Source organism: Pelodiscus sinensis, chromosome 2 (genome assembly GCF_052426305.1).
Source record: "Pelodiscus sinensis isolate ZL-2025 chromosome 2, ASM5242630v1, whole genome shotgun sequence".
Taxonomy (NCBI): Eukaryota; Metazoa; Chordata; order Testudines; family Trionychidae; genus Pelodiscus; species Pelodiscus sinensis.
This window is the reverse complement of record NC_143053.1, coordinates 136,678,345-136,701,132: the sequence shown is the minus strand read 5'-3', so window position 1 is coordinate 136,701,132 and position 22,788 is coordinate 136,678,345. Positions and strand designations below refer to the sequence as shown.

Below are 22,788 nucleotides of genomic sequence, written 5' to 3'. Positions count from 1 at the left end.
ACCTGGTCAGTCTTAAGAGACTTGCTTATTGTTTGCTAATTGTGAAACTAAGTAGAAAAGAGCCCAACAGGAACTTGATATATCATTTTCCTTATGGTTAACTCTAACAATATAGAAAAAAAAACAAATGGTCTGGTAGCACTTTATAGATTAACAAAACATGTAGATCAGTGGTCCCCAACCTTTTGGGGCTGCCGGGCACCAGGGGGCGGAGGCCGCTCATGTGCCGGGCGCCCGGGGACCAGGGCGCAAGAATGGCTCGGGCCAGCTCTGGTCACTAGGAGGCGCACATAAATGCCCCAGCGGGCACCATGGCGTGCAGGAACTGCGTTGGGGACCACAGATGTATCTTGTATCATGAGCTTTCATGGGCACAGCCCACTTCTTCAGATGACCGGAGTTGTGAGTAGGGGATATGAAAACTCAAAATAAATAAGAGAAGTGAAAGCGGGGGGAGGGGGGGGAGAGAACAATACAGAAACCTTCAGATGACACTACAATAAATGCAGTCAAAAGTAAATTTCTGAAATTTAGATGAAACAGTTTAGCTAAACACACAAGAAGCGAAGTAGTTACAAACAGTACATTCATCTTCAAAAGCTGCCTATTATATAGGGCCTAGGTGTAGAGGACTTATAAACAATAGATACAACTTTAGTTTATTTGCTAGAAGCAGCAAAAGATAAATTCTCTATGCATGTACAAAGCTATATGCACCAGTGATGCTCTTTACCTGCAGCTGCACTGGTTAACTGTATTTCCCCATAAGGGGTGTGGACTCTCTGCAGCAAGACCAGAATATCCCAAGAGGGCACAGGGCACAGAAGAGAAACATTAAGGATGACACAGATCAGCGTCATACAGCCTTCTCGATCTTCTACTGCTCTAGTCTGCTTACAGCCTCTCATGACTTCTTACCTCCAAAGACACTACTTGGAATAACTCAGACATCATTAATTGCTACTACTAAAACTACTTGCTGTATCTTAAAACAGAATAATCACTACAAAGAAACTATAGTGAATGGTTACAACAACTATCCTTGACAATTCTGTACTAAAGTAATTTATTCAACCCAAGACAGACAATCATTCTGGGGAAAAACAGGAGCCCTTCCTAAATTTCCTTTTATGATTAAGCTATGCCACGGTCATCTAACTTCTTTCTAAAGTTCTCTCAATAACAGATTGATGGTTATCTTCACATCTAAGCCTCCCTATTCTACAGAACAAACATTCCCAACCTACTCAAATCTATCACCTTTCTCCTTTTTGAGGACCCTCTTTATAGGATTACCAGGTGTCCGGTTTTGAACCGGACAGTCCAGTATTTGAGCTTTCTGTTCGGAAAACAAATTGAGAAAATATAAATGCCCTGTATTTTCTAAATAAGATGTGATGCAGATTGTGATGTAATGTCAAGTGTGTCCGGTATTTTTGTTGAAACCATCTGGCAACCTTACCACTTTATAGCCTTTAATACCCTTTTTCCTCCCAATACAGAATTAGGAAGGAAGTCTTAAGACTCAGCTAGCTCCCTCAAGCTCTTGTTAATTATTCCTAACTATAATTAGTCACTCTATATACATGACTATTGTGAAACAGTTAGACTAACCGTCTCAAAGGAGTGCTAACTCTTCTAGGTTATGTCTACCCTATGGACCTTACAGTGACATATCTGTACCGCCTGGGCTAGTGCGGACATCGTGGACCTTGTCCACGACCTCCGCACTAGGCACAGGAAAGTGGCCGGCTAGGGCAGGAGAGCTGCCAGCCTGGCCACCCAGGAGCAGGTGTGCATGAAAATCAAGGTGGTCCACTGAGACCCCTGACCCTGAGCCCTGAGCTTACAATGGCCGTCCTGGGTCAGACCAAAGGTCCATCTAGCCCAGTAGCCTGTCTGCCTACAGTGGCCAACACTAGGGACCCTGGAGGGGATGGACCGAAGACAGTGACCAAGCCATTTGTCTCGTGCCATCCCTCTCCAGCCTTCCACAAACCTTGGGCAGGGACACCACTCCTACCCCCTGGCTAATAGCACTCCATGGACCCAACCTCCATGACTTGATCTCACTTCCCTTTAAACTCTGTTCTAGTTGTAGCCTTCACAGCCTCCTGCAGCAAGGAGTTCCACAGGTTGACTCTTTGCTTTGTGAAGAAGAACTTTCTGTTACTAGTTTGAAGCCTGCTACCCATTCCTTTCCTTTGGTGTCCTCTAGTCCTTCTTTATGGGAACTAATGAAGAACTTTTCTGTATGCACCCTCTCCACCCAACTCCTGCTTTTAGAGACCTCTATCCTGTCCCCCCTCTGTCTCCTCTTTTCTAAGCTGAAAAGTCCCAGTCTCTTTAGCCTCTCTTCATATGGGACCTGTTCCCTACCCCTGATTATTTTAGTTGCCCTCCCCTCTCCCAGACTCTCTCTTCCCCTCTCCCACCTCCTTTTCCCAGTCTCCCCCAGTTTTGTTCAATAAAGACAGATTCCATTTTTGAACACAATTGTCCTTTATTTTGTACATCAAGAAGAGGGGCTAGGGAAGGGTAAGTGGAAGGAGGTGAGGGAGGAATGGGGTACGCGCCCCCGATGGGGAGGACTGGGCTGGCTCTGCGGGCTTCTGGGGGTAGAAGCTCTCCTGCAGCCCCCCAATTGCCTCCTCTCCCCAGATGGCAGCCTGCAGCAATTGCAGCCGATCTGATGGCCGAGTGCTGTGATGTGCCCAGTGTGGGTACTCCGGGCAATCCAAGCCAGGACTGCTTTGCAAGCGGGACACCCCTGAGAACTGTCTGTCCGGGGTGGGGGTCGGGACCCTTTAAGCACAGCCCTCGGCTGGCCTGAGACAGCAGCTCCACGCTCTAAGTCCTCCTTTGATGCCCTGCCGGCACTGCTTCCGGCCATCCTTAAGCCTGGTTCAGGGTCCTCTTAATGTGGACATGCTAGTTTGAATTAGCAAAACACTAATTCGAACTAGTTTTTTAGTCTGGATCCGTTAGTTCGAATTAGCTTAGTTCGAATTAACTAATTCAAACTAAGTTAGTTCGAATTAACGTTGTAGTGTAGACATACCCACTGAAACTATGGTTAAAGATAAATGGCTTTGAACAAAACTCTCATTAAATATATCTTGTAAGAGGACTACTGAAAAACATGTTTTTAGAATAAACTAAGTAAAATTGCAACTTGTAGTACAATTTTTGAATAGTTGAATTCCATTCTGAGGTTTTTATTTTTCCTGGGGCTTTTTAATGGAGCTCTGACTGGTAAGCAGTTACACACATCACACTTCAAATACAGGTCTTTAGTCCTTCACCCTTGGGAAGTGTTCGGTGCTGAATCATATAAGATCAATATTGTCTAGTGGCATTACCAATACTTCTAAGAGCCCAGTAATCAGTGGAAGATAGTTAGAGGTAAATTGGAGATAACAGCACAGAACACTGAGAGCCAGGACTGGTAACTTCATGGGACCACAGGAAACTTGGCCACACCCTTGATAAGTGAACATTCGGACCAGCGATGCTGCCGGACCAGAGAATGCTGGACTAGAGAGGTTCAACCTGTACACAGTCAGTGATGATTAATGGGCAGCCTTTTCTGGTTGTACTTGGCTGGTGAGCCCAAACATCAACCATTATTCATGAATAATTTAGATTCAGGCATTGGAGACTGAGTGGGATAACATATTTTCTAGCACCAGTCTGTGTTTGCTTTCAAATTCTTCTTTGCTTGATACAGATCTCTGGCCCAGATCCTGCAAATAAAGTCTGGATAGGCAAATTTCTATGCCTGCATCAAGTTAGTGGGGTTCACAAGGACAGAGATGTCTGTTCTGAAATTAGATCTATGCAGGCAAACATTTGGGTGTTGTGTTTATTAGAGTGCATATAATATCATTTGTAGCATTTTTACAGGCACCAGGGAACTCTTCACAGATACATGTTTCAGGAGCAGCTGCCATTCTCAAAATAAGGTAAGGGTATTACAAGGGGGCGGTTTAGCAGGGAAGGGATGGTCTTGTGCCTCTAATTTAAGATTTAGGGTCCTGAGGGAAACCTTTTAATGTTTCTGAACAAACCCCAGATCTATAGTGGCTAGAATCCCACACAACCTCTGCTTCAAGGTATAGAGAAGGTCAAATTTCAAGAGCTCTAAAACAATCCTTGTAACTGAAACAGAATCAACATGAATAATGTTATGGGGCTCCAAAGTCCCTAAATGTGTAGTTTCTACCAATGATGTCCCCACAGCACCTAAATGCAAATGCCCAGTGACTAGCTCGCATCTAACGGCTGGTGGGATCCTCAAACAAGGCATTTCCCCAATCTATCTTGTAGCTTCAGAAATCTACAGTATCAGAGGGATAGCCTTGTTAGTCTGGATCTGCAAAAGTGACAAGGAGCCCTGTGGCTAGAGATAACGAGGTAAATTAAATCAGGGAGGATGAGGCCCACTTCTAGCACGTCAATCTCTCCGGACACACAGTAGCAGATCTAAAGGTAGACATCCTGCAGCAAAAAAACTTCAGGACCAGACTTCAGAGAGAAACTGCTGAGCTACAGTTCATCTGCAAATTTGACACCATCAGCTCAGGATTAAACAAAGACTGTGAATGGCTAGCCAGTTACAAAAGCAGTTTCTCCTCTCTTGGTGTTCACACCTCCAGATCAGCAGCTAGAAGTGGGCCTCATCCTCCCAGATTGAATTTACCTCTATCTCTAGCCCAAATAATTTCACTTATTTCTGCTATAATTAACTTATTTTTAATTCTACAGATGAGTACAGCACTGGATCATCATGCATGATTTCCATCCTCAGATTGTGACTTCCGCACCCTACTGCCTTGTAGTCTCAGCTCGCCAGTTCCATGCTTCCCTTCCTTGCCAGATCTCTCATTTGTCTGTTCCATTACATACGTTTGGGTACTTGTCCATGTAAATAGGATTCAACATTTCTATTGCAGCAGTTCCTAGAGGACCACATTAGAATTGGACAATCATTGTGTTAAGCGCTGTGCTAACTCTCATAGCAAGAGACAGTACTTCACCAAGGATTTTAAAATTTAAGAATCTATCAATGTGGATAAATAGTCACTTAAACAAGGCAATTCCCACATGAAAATTTTAATTTTGGCAATACATTTACCCCGCCCTCTCCCACAAATTTCCCTATCAGCAACGGTGCAAATGAGAAATTTTAACGAGCTTTCTAGTGAAGACAAGACCTTAGAGTTAAAATATTCACTCACTTGAACAACCTCATCAATGCAAGCAGTAATACATAAATTGATTTTGGTGATATTAAAATCCACACCAGCCTAAAATCATCTCTCTTCGATTAAATTATATCATATATACTATCAAATTATAACACCCAGAGAGTTCTTTCCTCCAAAACAAATTCCTTTTTCATTTCTGCCATACTACAAATATTTAATTCTTCCAATGCAGATCTTTAATTCCAATTTCAGTTTTCTTAATTGGCAATAACAAGTAGTAGAGTTTCTGGGTATGGTTATTCAAAGCCAGGCCATTGTGCTGCCTGAATATGGACTAAGGCCTGGTCTACACATGAAAGCTTTTCCAGCATAGCCAGGGATGTGAAAACATCATCCGCAAAGCTACACTGGCAAAAGTCCTCATGGAGATGAAGCTATATTAGCAGAAAAGACCCTCTGACAGTACAGCTTATTTTATTCAGGAAAGTGTAAGTTACAGTATCAGAACTCTTGACATCAGGAGCAATACTTCCATTAAGAGGGTTGCTAATTCAGCTTTATCAGTATAGCTATACTAGTGAATATTTTCTAGGGTACACAGCATTAGAAACCATAAAGTTAAGATCCATTGCTGAAAGTTTCAGCTGCCTGAAAAAAAAACCACATCTGTAGAACCATCTTGCTGTCAATTACTATTAAAATCTTGTTAGTAAGAATAAAATATCAATTAAAACATTTCTATGAAACTGTCTCGCTACCTGTTGCTAAAGGAGCATTAATGTCAATAAGCTCCCATTGCAATGCAGAACTTGGGCAACACATTTCTCACAAAAACTTTGTGCATTATACATTGTGGATTCCTGCTGAAATTAATAGAGCCCTATCCTAGATATTTATATACCAGGGGAGGAAAAAATCTTGTTAGATCCAGCGTATTTTATTCAGTACTCTCATAATACACGATTACTCCCATTTCAACTCTATGAAAACAGCTTTAAAAGTTGGTTGAGGATTTCTGAAAGAAACCCAAACCAAATACACTTCATTTTTAAATTGGTACAAAGTTTCATTTAGATACATGTTACAATGTCAGACATTAAATTATAGTATAATACAAAAATTAACTGACCACTTATCCTCTGTTTGTCTCAGACTTCACTATGGAAAAAATAAGCTTCTGAATAGGAAGCCATGCCACTACATTTTTATAATGCTGGATATTAAAAATTAAGTTTTAAGGATCCTATTTGTATTCTGTTACAGTTTAGGGAACCTGAGATAATGATGCTGAAGGGAAACAAGATGCTAATAACATTATTTTTCACTCAAGATTTATATTTCCGTTAAACTGATACTTTATGTATGATGAATATGTATGCAAAACAGAAAAACTCAGATCAGCAGAGAAATACTGTTTAAAGTTTAAAGAATACATTCCCATAAGAGGCATTTTTACATGCACATACCTGTGATTCAGACTGGGAAAGGTAAATTTCCCCTTACCTTTAAGCTGTTTACTGATTTCCACAATTACACTACCACTTTTGTTATGTGCTTGCATTATAATAGTAATTCTTTTAAAAAGAGACACTTTATATTTAACTCCTCCTCCCCGCCTCCCCAAAAAATCTCTTCGACAACATAGTACTCAGACTAGTATTTCTTGTTGTGACATAGCATGATGGTCTTTTGGGTGTCCCCACCGGTGGATTGACCAGTCATGCTCTCCTCCTCAGTGGCTTCCCCTCTCAGCAAATTGTACCAAGCTAGACAGTAGCTTTGAGGAGTTTCTGAGCTAGCTCCCAGCAAATCTTCAACATCAGCTCAGTAAAGCACTCTCAGATGGAAGCTAAGCAGGCTCAGTACCTAGAATAGAGCCAGGGTTATGGAGCAGAAAGTATGACAAGGAAATGTAGACAAATGCAAGAACTCGCCCTATTTGATTTATATAGTTATGGTTTGGAATATACAAACTGCAAAGCTACATGGGAAAAATGCACCATGCATTTTTTGTCAGGCTTGTATTTTAGTTACACAAATACTTGAAGCAAGGACAAAGCCAAAAGAGGGTATTTTTAATGCATTTAAACCTGAGCTACCTTGCAACATTTTCCAAATGCAACATTTTCCAAATGCTTAGACACTATCCTAACACTCCAACAATTATCATAGAGAGTACTTACCTTGGAGCTAGTGTGTCCCATGATGAAGTGATAGCTTGTTTAATCATAGAAAAGTTGAACTTTTCTCAAAGAAGTTCTCAAAGAACTTTTCTCAATATACATTTGATCCTTGTGGAACAGAAACCTGGTCAGATGTCATCAGAAACAATTCAACAGCAGCACTGTCTACCAACAGCTCTTATATCTGAATGTGGTATTACACCCTGTTCTTTACCCATTTATTTCTTCAACAGTGCCCAACAGCATCTTTTGTGGTTACTGACAAAAGAAAGGGGATGGTCTTGTGCCTCTAATTTAAGATTCAGGGTCCTGAGGGAAAACCTTTTAATGTTTCTGAACTAACCTCACATCTTTAATTGCTAGCACCCCACACAACCTCTGCTTCAAGGTATAGGGAAGGTCAAATTTCAAGAGCGCTAAAACTCTCCGTGTGATTTGTTCTCCAGAGAATTACTTTGAAAACAAATAAATACAAGCAAAGTTTCTAATTATTATGATTGCAAATAATGTTTGAAATATGTACATTAAATATAACTGACACAGAGACCTGCCTGAATTTGCAGAGATCTTGAAACACCACATCTGATAGATGAAGACCTCTTCATTTCAATGGAGTATAAATGTAGATGCCAAAGATGCAGCTTTACACGTAAAAGACTGTTAACTCTTTCATCATTCATGAAAGCACATACGAAAGTAGTATTATGAAAATCTATTCAATGTATCCCGAAAGTCTCATTCTGGCACTTGGGAAATATCACCACTTCTCCTCCCCACCCCCATTACGAAAGAGCAAACTTCAAGGAAAACACATCTGAGCTCCAAGGAGGGGAAGTAGAGCTGAAATACCCACCTGAGTTCAGGGAGCATGCACACTCATTATAACCATCTGCACAATCACATTTGAAAACGGTGACTCATTCTGGGCATGTCTACACTCACCATGTTATTTTGAAATAACTCACAAGACAAGCATCCACATACCAAGCCCATTATTTCAAAATCATTCTGACATAACGGGCTTCTTATTTCAAAATAATAAACCCTCATTTCATGAGGAATAATCCTTATTTCAAAATTGCTATTTAGCAATAGCACTAATGTAGATGCTCCACTGCTGGTATTTTGAAATAGTTCCTTCCCAGGGCCATTCAAATGAATTACTCCCCAGTATTTCCTGGGGCTCCAAATTGAGGTAGCGTGTTCACATTAGGGAAGCCTGCCTAGGACTAATTTTGAGGCTTCTGTGTAGTGTGGACATGCTATTTCAGGAGTTATTATTCTAAAATAACTTATTTGGAAATACCCTTGTAGTGTAGACATACCCTTTGACGTTTCCAGTGAGCACAGCTTGTTTTCTGAGCAGAAAGGCAAATGGGGAGAGACTCCCATTGACTTCAAAGAGCTCTCCATCATGCCTGTAACTTTTCTACAGTTGATTATTCTAGAAAATTGCTTAGTACTCACACTAATCAGTTTTGCTAAATAAAATACAGGACTATGTAGCACTTTAAAGACTAACAAGATGGTTTATTAGATGATGAGCTTTCGTGGGCCAGACCCACTTCCTCAGATCAAGGGAAGTGGGTCTGGCCCACGAAAGCTCATCATCTAATAAACCATCTTGTTAATCTTTAAAGTGCTACATAGTCCTGTATTTTGTTTCAGTTATACCAGACTAACACGACTACATTTCTATCATTTTGCTAAATAAATATTCCCCCCCACCAAAAAAAAATTCCACTGATACTTTGTTATTTTCATGTCCAAAAGTGTGCTGAGAGAGTACAGAGTACAGGAAATTTTTCTTTACCTGATTATATCAAACTATTAAAATGTACAAAATAATGTGTGAAGTAATCAAATGTGTGATCTTTGAAAGATCAGTGACAAACTATACTGATCTTATTCCCTCCCAATAATGAAATCTCAATGTCAAAGTGTTTTGATAATTTATCACATATGTGCAATATGGTAATCAGATGAGTTATTTGAGCGATAGATTGTATCAATGGTTGCATAGCTCTACAGAAAGAATCAATTTTCTCGGTCTCTAGATTAGTTTAATCTAATATCAGAGACTTCATGATAAAGGAATTATACTGATTTCCAATTCTGGAGTTTGGTTCTCAACCACACTTGAAAAGAGAGAAAGTACTCTAATGAAGGTTTTAAAGGCTAAAGGTTTAAAGTAGGATTACAGATTTAAAATGTATACTATATAAAAGTCAACATGGGGTTCAACTCTGATTTCCTTTAAATGCCATCAGATCAATTTGCTCAGCTCACAAGTAAAAAAGATGGCTTCTCTGCCACCAATAAGACCTGCTGATCACCTCTTCCATGATATGTCTATATACTGTAAGTGCTGCAGCAGCACAGTTGCGTTGCTGCTGTTTTGTACTGTAAACACTACAGCAGCAGAAGGAGTTCTTCCACCACAGTGGTACAGCCATCTCTCCAAGATAGGGTAGTTAGCTTGACAGAAGAATTTTTCTAGCACCAGTGTCTGCACCAGAGTTAGGGTTGACCTGAAATAGAAATCTGGAGGGAGGATGGATTTGATGGAACAAAGAAGGAACAAAAAGTAATTTTGGGTTGAGCAAGATATTTTTTGAAAAAATAAAATTTGAGTTTTTTTTCCTTTTCTTTGTTTTTAAAATGTTTCTATTAAACAAAAAAAATTTTCAAATATAAAAAGTTGAAATATTTTCTTTTGACTTCATTGATAATTTCCTCCATTTTTTTCAGCTGAAAATATTCATTGAAATTTGACCTAAACTCATGAATAGTTCTGGTTTGCCCCAAAATGGTTAGCCTGGAAATTTTACCCAGCTCTCTCCCTAACAAACCACACATTCAGCAGTGATCTAATGCAGGGGTCTCAAATTCAATTTACGTTAGGGCTAGGGCCAGTCCCCAAATTCTCCTACTGGACCAGCAGGCACTCCTCTTTGGCAACACTCCGGAGACGTGGAGGGGTGCCTCTAAGCATTCCCACCCCCCACATCTCCCACCCCTCCTACTTGAACCACAGCTCTGCCTGCTGCACCAGGCAATTAAAAACCCACTATGGACCCCCGCTGCCATCACTAACAGTTGCAGCAGGAAGCCTCACTAGCCCCACTGCAAGTTCCATGCCACTGCCCACACATCCCTATGGCCCGGGGGAGACGTGCACAGAGCCTGAAGTTCATCACAGCCAAATTCAAAAGCCTTAACTTGTTCTGCTGTTGCAAACCATTAACAGACTTGCAGACTTGCATGAAAAAAAAATGTAAGTAAGAGTGAAGGAGGAGGCATACTACTGAGAAAAATACAGTGAGGATAATTAAAGTAATAGATATATAGGGTTTTTTGTTAACTGAATATTTTTTCATAAAAGTGTGTTGGATAGTCCTTTCCTCCAAGATAAAGAAATCCTTCTTCACAAGTTTTATGTCAGAATAAATCCTCTTTCTATTAGTTTAATTATTTGGTTGGAGCAAAACTGGAGATATGAGTTGTCAGCGTAGTCTCTGTCCATACTTGCTTTTGGACTGTGTCCATTATCACTGTGCCAATCTACCAGCCTTCCTGATGCAATCACTCTGTAAATGACTAGAGGAGACAGTCAGTGTCAACAGCCCTCCAGGCTGCTAGCACTCTGTAAATTGCTAGGAGAGAGTGACAGTGACAGCCCTGTGTGTTGCTATCACTCTCAGTAAATTGCTAGGAGCAAGTGACAGAAACAGTGACAACAGTCATCTGTGGTGATATCGCTGTGGAAATTACTTGGGGATAGGGTGAACTCCAGAGCATGTTAAGATATATGTGCATTGCTTTCCTACGTTTCACTGCATTTGCGTATTCAGCAGCGAGGACAAGCTTTTCATTTAACGAGTGTTTATTTTAGTTCTGTTGCATCGTGTTCAGATTTACTCATTGTGGCAATAGGCATGGTTTAAGAAGGGTTTTAGTGATGTATTGATTACTTCACAGTTACTGACCAAGAACCACAAGGGATGGTGTGAAGACAGGTGCAGCATACAATGGCCCTTTAAAACTTGATAACTTTACCTCAGATAAAATCAGGGGTTTTGCTATTAGCATTATCTGTGGTATTATTTAATAAGGACATCATAATCAAGTTTTCAACTATGTAAGACAGCAATTAGCAACCTAGTGTAGTGGCCCTCCACGTTAGTGAGCTGCAAGATTGTCCTAATCAAGACTATCTCCTGGGATGGGGTACTTTTGCTAACTACACTTGCATATCTAGACTATACAGTGTGTGAATACTGAACCGTAGCAACACTAAGGATGTTAAATTGTGTTTAATCAGTTAATTGCATAGTCGATGGACTTTCCGTTGACTATTCAATTAGACTATAAGGAGGGAAACTGCAGAGCCATAGCAGGGTTAGCTCCCAGCCCTGGTAGCTAACTCTGCTGCAGCTCTGCCTTTTAAAAGTAGTAAGAGCTGCCCAGCTCTTTCTACATTTTAAAGGCAAAGGTGCAGCATGGGATAGAGGCAGCAAGGTGGTGTGGGGAGAGAAGTGACTAGTCGAGTAGTGACTCGACAGCCCAATAAGCCTAGGCAGGTAGTCGACTACTGAACTAGTCATTTGCATCCCTAATCAGCACTTTGATTGGATGCAGAGGAAGCACAAGTCTCACATTCAACATTGTGTGCAATCAGCATGCACCTGATTTCATATGCCCTTGCTTTATGGGCATGTCATTTAAGACACCACTGGAGGGGGGGACTATGTGGACAGAAACCAGCAGAATGTGAGAAATGTACACATGGGCCATGGTAAACAAATGTCTCATAGGCTACTGGTAGAATCTTCATGGACCACATGCAGCCTGCAGATTACCCACTGCTGATCTAAGATCATTGGAAAACTCCTAAAGGCAACAACTGTAGCAATACACTGACAATCCTGGCAAGTCTCCTTTACTGCCTTGTATGCAGACTCAAGTGAGCAAAGAAATGTAATTCCTGACAGGCGATTTATGGAGTCACGATAACTCTAAAAATTGAAGACGTATTCCACTATGATCTGTATTTCTTAGCCCTTTAATTTAGAAATCCCTTTAGGCTTGAGAATTCTTATGCTTAGACTCAAACTACAAGAAATAATATACCAGTTTGCTTAGGAGATCTATGCTTAGGAGATATAGTTCAGCTTTTTTAAATACTCACAGATGCATCTCCGATTATAGGAAGATTGTTATGATTTACTATATTCACATCGTTTACTATACATAATCTTAATATAAAACGTGCTTTGTGAGGTATCATGTGAAAACTAATAACTCACTGATCATTAATATTCATGTGTGATAGATGCATATGTACTAAAAATTATGGATATATACTGGAATAATCACTAATGCATTTAATCCAGGCATGTCACAGAGAGTTTGGTAAATAGGTCTGCCTTAGGACAATGGAATGAATATTTGCTTCTACAAATGAGGCCGATCAGGAAGATACAATGAAGGCTGTTTTGCATAGTATGTAAATAAGCTATCAAACCAGTAAATGTGGGAAAGAGAAACTATCTGGGTCATAAAGAAAAGCGGGAGTTTGAACCTCAAGCAATAAGCAACTGACTTGACTCATTATATACAATATTACTGTATTATATGAAGAATACAAAGTGAGATGCTTTATGAAAGCCTATGAGCCTTGACTGTTAGTATCACTGAATTGTATCCATGACCAGTACATAAGGAATTTTCGATAACTATATTAGGCTTCACAAGCTGTGACCAAAGGAAGAACCAAGTCTCTCCCAGATAGGTGGGAATGTCACAGCAGTCTTGAACAAGTGTAAATAAGCTATGACCAAACACAACAGATGCCCAATTTACATTCAAATTAGCTAGGAAGACCATAGAAAGGAAACAACAGCATGAGGTCACCCTTCCTCTTGAAACAAAATAACTGAACTTTGGGAAAAAGAAGCAGAGACAGAATGCCATTTTGGCATCCATCACTACACAGGCAAAAGGAGCCAGAATTCTTGCAAGCTATGAAAGGTGGGTCTTCGAAAGGTCCCCTTTTGGGGCGCCACCTTGAACTGAGGCACAGCTGAACCCTCTTTTACACTAATCTGGATTCCCTTTCACACTGTGACATTGTGATAAGCTGCAAAGCCCTCTAAGCTTGCACTCAGCACCATCCTCCACAGCATGGGTGGGCAATATTTTTTACCAGGAGCCACTTCAGATATTTTTGAAGTGGCCCTGGGCCATCCCAGAAGGGGTGGAGCCTAAGGAGGAAGATGCAAGGCCAGGACACTTCCGTGCTTCCCCTGATTGGTCTGGGGGAGAGGGAGCATGTAAAGTCTTTGCTTCCCCCTTCTCCCACACAGAGAACACCCAGCTGTTCTGAACAGCTGCCGGTTCCCACTAGGTACCTATGCCCCAGGTGGTGGGAGGAGACTTTGCATGCTCCCCGTTGCTTCCCCCAGGTCAATCAGGGCCTAGGGAGGGGAAGTGCATGAAGTCACTTGCTCCCTGCCAGGGAGCGCTGTGCTTAAAGTCAACTACCAGCTGAGCAACAGCTGGGCAGGAGGAGATATTTTGGCCTTGGAAAGAGTTCAGAAAAGGGCAACTAAAATGATTAGGGGTTTGGAACGGGTCCCATATGAGGAGAGGTTAAAGCGACTGGGACTTTTCAGTTTAGAAAAGAGGAGACTGAGGGGGGATATGATAGAGGTCTATAAAATCATGAATGGTGTGGAGAGGGCAGATAAAGAAAAGTTATTTATTAGTTCCCTAAACAGAAGAACTAGAGGACACCAAATGAAATTAATGGGGAGCAGGTTTAAAACTAATAAAAGAACGTTCTTCTTCACACAGCGCGTAGTCCTGTGGAACTCCTTGCCAGAGGAGGCTGTGAAGGCTAGGACTATAATAGAGTTTAAAGAGAAGCTAGATAATTTCATGGAGGTTAGGTCCATAAAAGGCTATTAGCCAGGGGATAAAATGGAGTCCTTGGCCTCTGTTTGTCAGAGGCTGGAGAGGGATGACAGGAGACAAATCGCTTGATCATTGTCTTCGGTCCACCCTCTCTGGGGCACCTGGTGCTGGCAACTGTCGGTAGACAGGCTACTGGGCTAGATGGACCTTTGGTCTGACCCAGTACGGCCGTTCTTAGGTTCTTATGACTTTGCGCACTCCCCCAAGCCCTGATTGGCCTGGGGTGGTGGGTTGGGGGAGCGTGCAAAGTCTCCTTCCACCCCGGCAGGAGTGCGTAGTGCTTACAGCACGCTCCTTGCAGGATGAGGGCAGGGTGGGAGGAGACTTTGCATGTTTTCTCCACCCCCAGGCCCTGACTGGCCTGTGGGAGAAGTAGGGCCTCCACGGGCTGGATCAACTCGCTTGGTGGGCCGGATCCAGCCCACAGAGGCCCTTTTCCCCACTACTGTTCCACAGTCAGGGGCCATACCCAGCTGTGTTTGTGAATGTTCTGCCAGCCACTGCGTGAGCCAACAACTAAAAGGCTCCACCCCAAATACTTCCAGCTTCCCAATGACCAGTATGAATTTATTGTCTAGTCTACCCAACCCTCCCTCACTATGAAGATGACAATGCACAGTCCTCATTAAATTAACTGATTTTTTTCCAAACACCATGGTTAACATATAAAACAGGATTATTAATTACAATAAGAGAGATTTGAACCGATTGTAAGTGATAACGAAGAGATCAAACTAGACTACCATAAGAAATAAAACAAAACTGTAATCTAAACCTATGGACTAGTTACAATTTAAATCAAGCAACGTCCCCCTCAGAGGGGGGAAGCAGGATAACTTTTGCAAGTTTCCTTCATTCCTGCCTGGAGCCAGCTACCCCTTACCTCCCAGTTCAGTCTTATTAAGGCTGAACAATCACATCATACAGCTGTATGTGTTCTGCAGGCTCATCTGCTCTTGAAAAGAAAAACATAACTTCAACCTTATAAAAGACCAATTTTTCTAACTTCACAAACAGAATCTAGAAACTTCTCACACGTATCTGAAAAAAACAATGCATTTTCAAGTTCCTACTTCCCCCACAATAGTGCCTCTTTGTCAATAATAACCCCATACCTTTTTAATCACTTTTGTTTCCTCTTGCAAAAATTAGTGTTTTCATGTTTCATTACAGTAATTAATTAACTCTTGCAGTTGTATTTTTTGGTTGCGCAGGAAAGAAAACCAGAAAGGAACTAATATTAAATGTACCTTTGTAGAAGCATTTTTGTAAAATTTTCTAATGCTACATGCATTGAATATAGTAGTCTTCCACTTAAAGATCAAAATACATTATCAGTTATCAGAATGATAATTGAACCAAGAAGTCTAAATGCATCTGACATTTTATACTCTTGCAAATCTCATGGTGAGATATTATAGCCAAATAATACATGCATTTTCTTGGGGACATATTGACCCAAATGTAATTATCAGAATTTAAAATGTCAGAAAACTAATTTTATTGGGACTAAGGTGACTGATAAATATCACTGGACCCTTTGGTAGTTATAGTAGAGGTATAAAAGATTATGCATTTTAAATATAGCCATGGAGATTTTTATAAGCACCTTAAAGAATGAATGTAAATTCTACGTGCATGTTAAACCGGTCACTTACACAGTACTTTGGCTTACTCTATACCTTATTCCCCATGGAGATAATATTGTTATTGTTTTTTTCTATTAGTGTAAACAATGGGGGAGCTTCCATTACATACTAGCCCTGCAGCTATGGCACATTCTAGATCACTTTTTGTTTTTTAAATGAGAAAGTAGTCTCTTGACTGTCATAGTGACTGAGCCATTACAAGATTAAGTGTGAGAGCAAATACATTTCATTATAAACACTATTCCCACACAGTTCCTGTTGAGCTCTGAGGCCAACTGAAGAGTAGCAGCAACTGAATGATTCCTAAAACATGGTCCAAGTGTGAGGTGCTTTTTACGTTAACTTTGTACTCTATTGTATATATGTTGCTTCACAAACGGCTAAGCACTACAGTAATACATATAAATAATGCATGGTAGTTACGTGGTTAAATGGGATGTGAGTGACTAATAGAGGTGATAGTTCACAATCTTCAGCAACCAAAAATGTCAGCCTAAATTTTTGTAGTAGTACAGCCTAGTACTTAGAAAAGGAAAGTAATTAACCTAAGAGTCTGAAGAGAAGGGATGTAGCTATTTTGTTGTATACAGTTGAAGTACACATCAGTTTCTGATACATAAATACTATTTAAGTTCTTGCTTCTGAAAAGTCCTCTTCATGTGAGCAATCTCAATGGGGACTTCAGTAGGACTCCAGCGCGGCACCCTCGGGACCTTACTGGTGCCGAACAACAAGAGGTCAATATTGTCTAGCAGCATTACCAACACTTCCACGGCCTACTGGGGGGCTCTTAGAAGACACTTAGGAGTAAATTATAGTTAACTAACAGCAAGGAACACAGAGAGCTAGGACTGGCAGCTGTAAACAAAACCCAATGGGACCACAGAAGACTTGGCCACACCCATGATGAGTGGACATTCAGCTAACTAAATTCATGCTGGACCAGAGAGTGCCAGACTATAGAGGATCAATCTGTGCTACTGTGAGCAAGACTTAGCCCAGTTTACACCAGAAAATTAGGTCGATTTAACTATGTTGCTCAGGAATGTGAGAAATCCACATCTGAGGGGCATAATTAAGCTAAAATCTCTTATAGACAGCACTAAGTTGACAATAATTATATCAATTCAAATACCACCTCTTAGGGAAATGGATTATTTACACTAATAGGAAGGTATTCTTCCATTAGTGTAACTTGTGTAAGCGAAGTGGTAAAACTGGTGAAACTGTGCCCTGTAGCATTTCAAGTGTAGGCAAGCCCTTACAGAATCAGGCTCTCTGGTGCAGGCAAATCAAGGCACACACAGCTTTTGGACAATAAATGCACTGAACTGGTGCTTTAATCCTTTAGTTGATAAAACCCCAGAGTCATGATGGATGGTGATCAAGGACAAATAGAAAGAATTTTCCTTCCGAGTTTGAGGGGGAAAAGAGGAGAATTCCTTACACACAAATTGCATAGTACATGCAAGATGGCAAGATATTCAATTGTTTGAAATAAACAGAAAGCTGTTTTGATTTCACAATTGAGTCGCTAGTCTATTTGGAAGACATATTAAATATGTGCACCCTTAGGAGGCAACAGCAAGACCAGAAATACAGCATAATGGCTGTGGAACTCTATCTGAAACAGAGACATTCCAAAACCATGAAGATGGAGGGACGGCAAGTGCAGACCTATAAAGGAAATATATTCAGAGAACTCCAATAATTAGTATTCTCATTATTAAATTGGCTCTAACAAGAGTCAGATTTGAAGAATCATGGGAAAAAAGAATGGTGAGGAATAAGCTTATAGTAGCTTCCGTAGTCAAGAATGTAAATTTCACCAAAGCAAGCTTTAAAAGGAGCCTTAAACTTTTCTAATACCAGGGCCTGAGCTTCCCTGTAGCAGATTTGTCTGCATTCATTATCCATTTAGTGAACTATTTATAGAGGATTTTTTTTTAAAAAAGAGTTGACTATCCTCCAGTGAGTATGTGTATGTTCCTCCAGACAGCACCTTCCTTTGCAAATGCTCTCCACAACACCACACATGCCAGTTAGGTGCTGTATGAGGACTTTAACTGCACAAACATCTCCACCTACCCCCAATCCTTCAAAAGACCAGCAATGTACTTTTCAGATCTGTATGGCACAGTAATTGTAGATTCCTGTAGAATGGATGCAGACAGCTGCAATTATTACAATCAGCTTAAAGATTAGTGCAATGCTTTTAGAAGCAAACAGCACTGCACAAAATTCCTACAGTACTTTGTTTCTAATTGCAGAAACAAATAATGTTGCTTAGGCACCTAATATTTACCTTCAATTTCTATAATTTTTTTTCCAGAGAATATATTTTAAAAGCAGCAACTGCCTTCCAAAATAATATTTTGTCACAATGGTAGCACTATTCAAGATATCAATAGTAGTTGTCACACATTTTTTAATACAGAAATAATTGTATTATTAATCATATTATTATTTCAGTATGCATTTTCCCATCTTCTGCTGCAGTGCCATAGTTATTCAAGGTTAGTTAACAAACACTGACAACAGTCCCATTTCTTCTGTTAAAATTCTGTAGCTATTCAAATTGATATCATTCTGGGTGCTTGCTAATAAACTTAGAATGGAACTATTTCACAGGGAAGTACACACAGATGGATGATTTAGGTGGCAGCAAATATGTTAACACATCAGTAATCTACTCCCGACATCTGAAGAAGTGGGCTGTGCCCACAAAAGCTCATGATACCATCTACATGTTTTGTTAGTCTATAAAGTGCTACCAAACAATTTGGGTATTTTTTTTCTGTAACAGACTAACTCGGCTACCACCTGAAGCTTCTACAGATATTGCCATCATTTACTGTGTATGCACAGTCTGAAATTCATTGACAGTTTTAATTCACTGAGCAGGTTTTTTCATAAATTAGTTACCTATTATAAACATCTGATCATGTTACATATTCACCAAATTATTTCATTATTGTTTCAACGTTTTTGAAATGCACTTCAATTTTAAAGTAGGTATTTTTGGTATCATTGTTAAATCCTTTCAAGTTACTCTTAAAAATCCCCATTCTGACATTTTAGGCCACTTACTACATCCACAATTTTACTGATGGCTTGTTAATTGCAAATTATTTCTGTGGAGGACATTAGAATGCCTGTAAGATTACTCATGCTGCACACGTATATGATTTGCTATTAACAGTTTATCACAAAGAACACAGTTAGAAATACAATATAAAAATAGGTATGATACCGAGTAGCAGCATAGTTAAAAACAAAAAAGTGATATACAGTAGACTTCCGATAATCCGGAACCTCTGGGACCTAGGTGGTGCCGGATTATCAAATATGCTGGACTATCAGGAGGTACTATAAGATGGTTATATATATACACACTGTATACATTATATACTGTATGTAAAGTGTTCTTAACCCTTTTTATTGTACATACTGTATACAGTATACTGTAATGTTTTAGTTTTTTTAAGCCTTTTTTACCCTTTTTGCTCAGTTCAGCTGCTTCTGCTGTTACCTTGTGACTCATTTTTTGCCGAAGCTCACCCACTAGGCTCTTGCCATTTTGATGCCAGACTATCAGGAGTGCCGGACTATTGGATGCTGGACTATTGGAGTTTTACTGTAAAAGTAATCTAAAATCCATGTTCCCCAAAGGAGAAATGCATAAATTCCATTCACCTGTTTTTATCCTATACTGCTCTAGTGACATTGATATAGAAAAAAGCAATCATTTGAGACATCCAGCTTCCTTTATGCAACTTCAAAATGCATTATTGGATATGCCAAAATTAAAAAGAATACTAATAAGTGCATCACAGTAGTATACTCATCCCACTATTTTGTTACTAGAATATTTGATATAAAACCCAGTACCTAATTGTAAACATATACAATGTTCTCTATTGTGAATTTCAACTAGAAAATCTGAAGGTGCTCCAAAAATATTAATGAAACTCTGTGATGCAAGGAAATATTATCCTGCCTAGTTTAGAGAGGAGTAAAGTGGGATGAAGAAGTTGAATAACTTGACTACAGTCACTCAGCAAGACCATATAAACACAGCGTATTGCCTTTTCCCCTAAAAAGATCCCATGAGCTTCTTATAAGCATAAACAGCCTGGATTAATCACATGTTATCCATGAGTGTGAAAACAGATTAATTTGAAGTATACAAGGAAACATTTAAAGCTCTAGATATCTAACTGCATTTATACTTCGGGAACTCTGTAGCTGCAATTATTTCAAAATCATATTTACATGAATTCACACATTTAGTCAAATGAAAGTCATTCTGTTCATGCACCCAATAATATCTATTCATGTTTAATACTCTATATCTGAAGTATTTTGAACCTATTTGTTTTAATGTGACATTTTCAAAATTTAAAAAAAAGCATTGTTAATTTGATGAAGGAACGGGAGGGCTTTGGCTTCCTTGACCATGGGATGCTGTTCCAGGAAGAACTGCTAAGCAGAGATGGGGTTCACCTATCAAGGAAGGGAAAGAGAGTATTGGATATAGACTGGCAATTTACGGTATGTCTAGACTACATGCCTCTGCCAAGAGAGGCATGTAAATTAGACTACCCGACATAGTCAATGAAGCAGGAATTTAAATATCCCCCACTTCATAGAATCATAGAATCATAGAATAATAGGACTGGAAGGGACCTCGAGAGGTCATCGAGTCCAGCCCCCCGCCCTCAAGGCAGGATCAAGCTCCGTCTACACCATCCCTGACAGATGTCTATCTAACCTGTTCTTAAATATCTCCAGAGAGGGAGATTCCACCACCTCCCTTGGCAATTTATTCCAATATTTGACCACCCTGACAGTTAGGAATTTTTTCCTAATGTCCAATCTAAACCTCCCCTGCTGCACTTTAAGCCCGTTACTCCTTGTCCTGTCCTCAGAAACCAAGAGGAACAAATTTTCGCCTTCCTCCTTGTGACACCCTTTTAGATATTTGAAAACCGCTATCATGTCCCCCCTTAATCTTCTTTTTTCCAAACTAAACAAGCCCAGTTCATGAAGCCTGGCTTCATAGGTCATGTTCTCTAGACCTTTAATCATTCTTGTCGCTCTTCTCTGCACCCTTTCCAATTTCTCCACATCTTTCTTGAAATGTGGCGCCCAGAACTGGACACAGTACTCCAGCTGAGGCCTAACTAGTGCAGAATAGAGCGGCAGAATGACTTCACGAGTTTTGCTTACAACACACCTGTTGATACAACCTAGAATCATATTTGCTTTTTTTGCAACAGCATCACACTGTTGACTCATATTCAACTTGTGGTCCACTATGACCCCTAGATCCCTTTCCGCCATGCTCCTTCCTAGACAGTCGCTTCCCATCTTGTATGTATGGAACTGATTGTTCCTTCCTAAGTGGAGCACTTTGCATTTCTCTTTATTAAACCGACAGAGGCATGTAGACTAGACATACTCTTAGTGAGGAGGGCTTTAAACTAGGTTTGATGACGGCAGATGACCAAAGCCCATAGGCAAATGAAAAACTTGGAAACTTGAGAAACAGGTCAGAAACGGGAGGGAGGCATGGGCAGTATCAGCAGAGATAAAGGAGGAACAAGGCAGAACTGGGCTGGCAAAACCAAAAATCAATCTCTTAGGCCAGTGGTCCCCAACGCGGTGCCCGCGGGTGCCATGGTGCCCGCCGGGGCATTTGTAGGCGCCCGCCGACAACCCGGGCTGGCCCCGCCCCCGGCACGCGGCGCACTGGCAGCGCAGGCCCCAGGCGCGCGACACTCACCGGCGCCTGGTGCGCGGCGCTCGGGCGGCCCCAACCCCGGAGCACATGCGGGCGCGCGGCGCCGGTGCCAGCCCCAGACACGCAGCTCGGGCGGCGGCGCCAGCCCCGGGCCCGCAGCACAAGGGGCTCGGGCGGCCCCGGCCCTGGCGTGCCCCAGGACGCGCGGCCCCACCCCCGGGCGCCCGGCGCGTGAGTGGCCCCGCCCCCGGGCGCCCGGGAGCCCGTAAAGGTTGGGGACCACTGTCTTAGGCTATGTCTAGACTGCAGAGCTTTTCCGGGATACCAGAAATTCTCCAGGATGCTCTGCTGCATCCAAGGAACAAGTCCGCTTTTCCAAAAAAAAAAGTCAGAAAAGCAGACACAGTTTTTTTGGCATCCCTGTAAACCTCATTTTACAAGCAAGAAGGGATGTTCCAAAAGAGTTTTTTCCAAAATTTTGCCCGACTACACAGGGCCAAATTTCAGAAAAGCCTCTTTCAGAAGTAAATCAGAAAAAGATATGCAATCTGTGTACCGCAAACTGCGTTTCTTTTTCTGATTTATCTTTGTAGTGTAGACATAGCCTCAGTTGTCTGTATACAAATGCAAGAAGTATGGGGAATAAGCAGGAAGAACTTGAAGTGTTAGTAAATAAACACAGCTATGACAGTTGGTATCACAGAGATTGGTGGGATAATACACGATTGGAATATAGGTATATAAGGGTACGTCTTGCTCAGGAATGACAGGCAAGGGAAAAGGGAAGCAGTATTGCCATATATATTAGAAATGTATACAATTTGACTGAGGTTGAATTGGATGTAGGAGATAGATTTATTGAGAGCCTCTGGGACAGGTTAAAAGGGGTAAAAAACAAGTGTGATATCATGTTAGCAGTCTACTATAGACCATCCAGCCAGACAGTGGAGGTGGTTGACATGCCAGTCTAGAGGTTGTTTTTTTTAAAAACTAACAAAATAATCCAAAGCATCAGGCTTGGT

General features: G+C 40.9%; 1 protein-coding gene across 2 annotated transcripts in view; it reads right to left on the bottom strand.

Annotated features, from left to right (window-relative positions):
- CTNND2 (catenin delta 2) overlaps positions 1-22,788 on the bottom strand; it is a 1,059,017-nt gene that overhangs the window by 974,910 nt on the left and 61,319 nt on the right. The gene's annotated exons all lie outside the window — the stretch shown is intronic.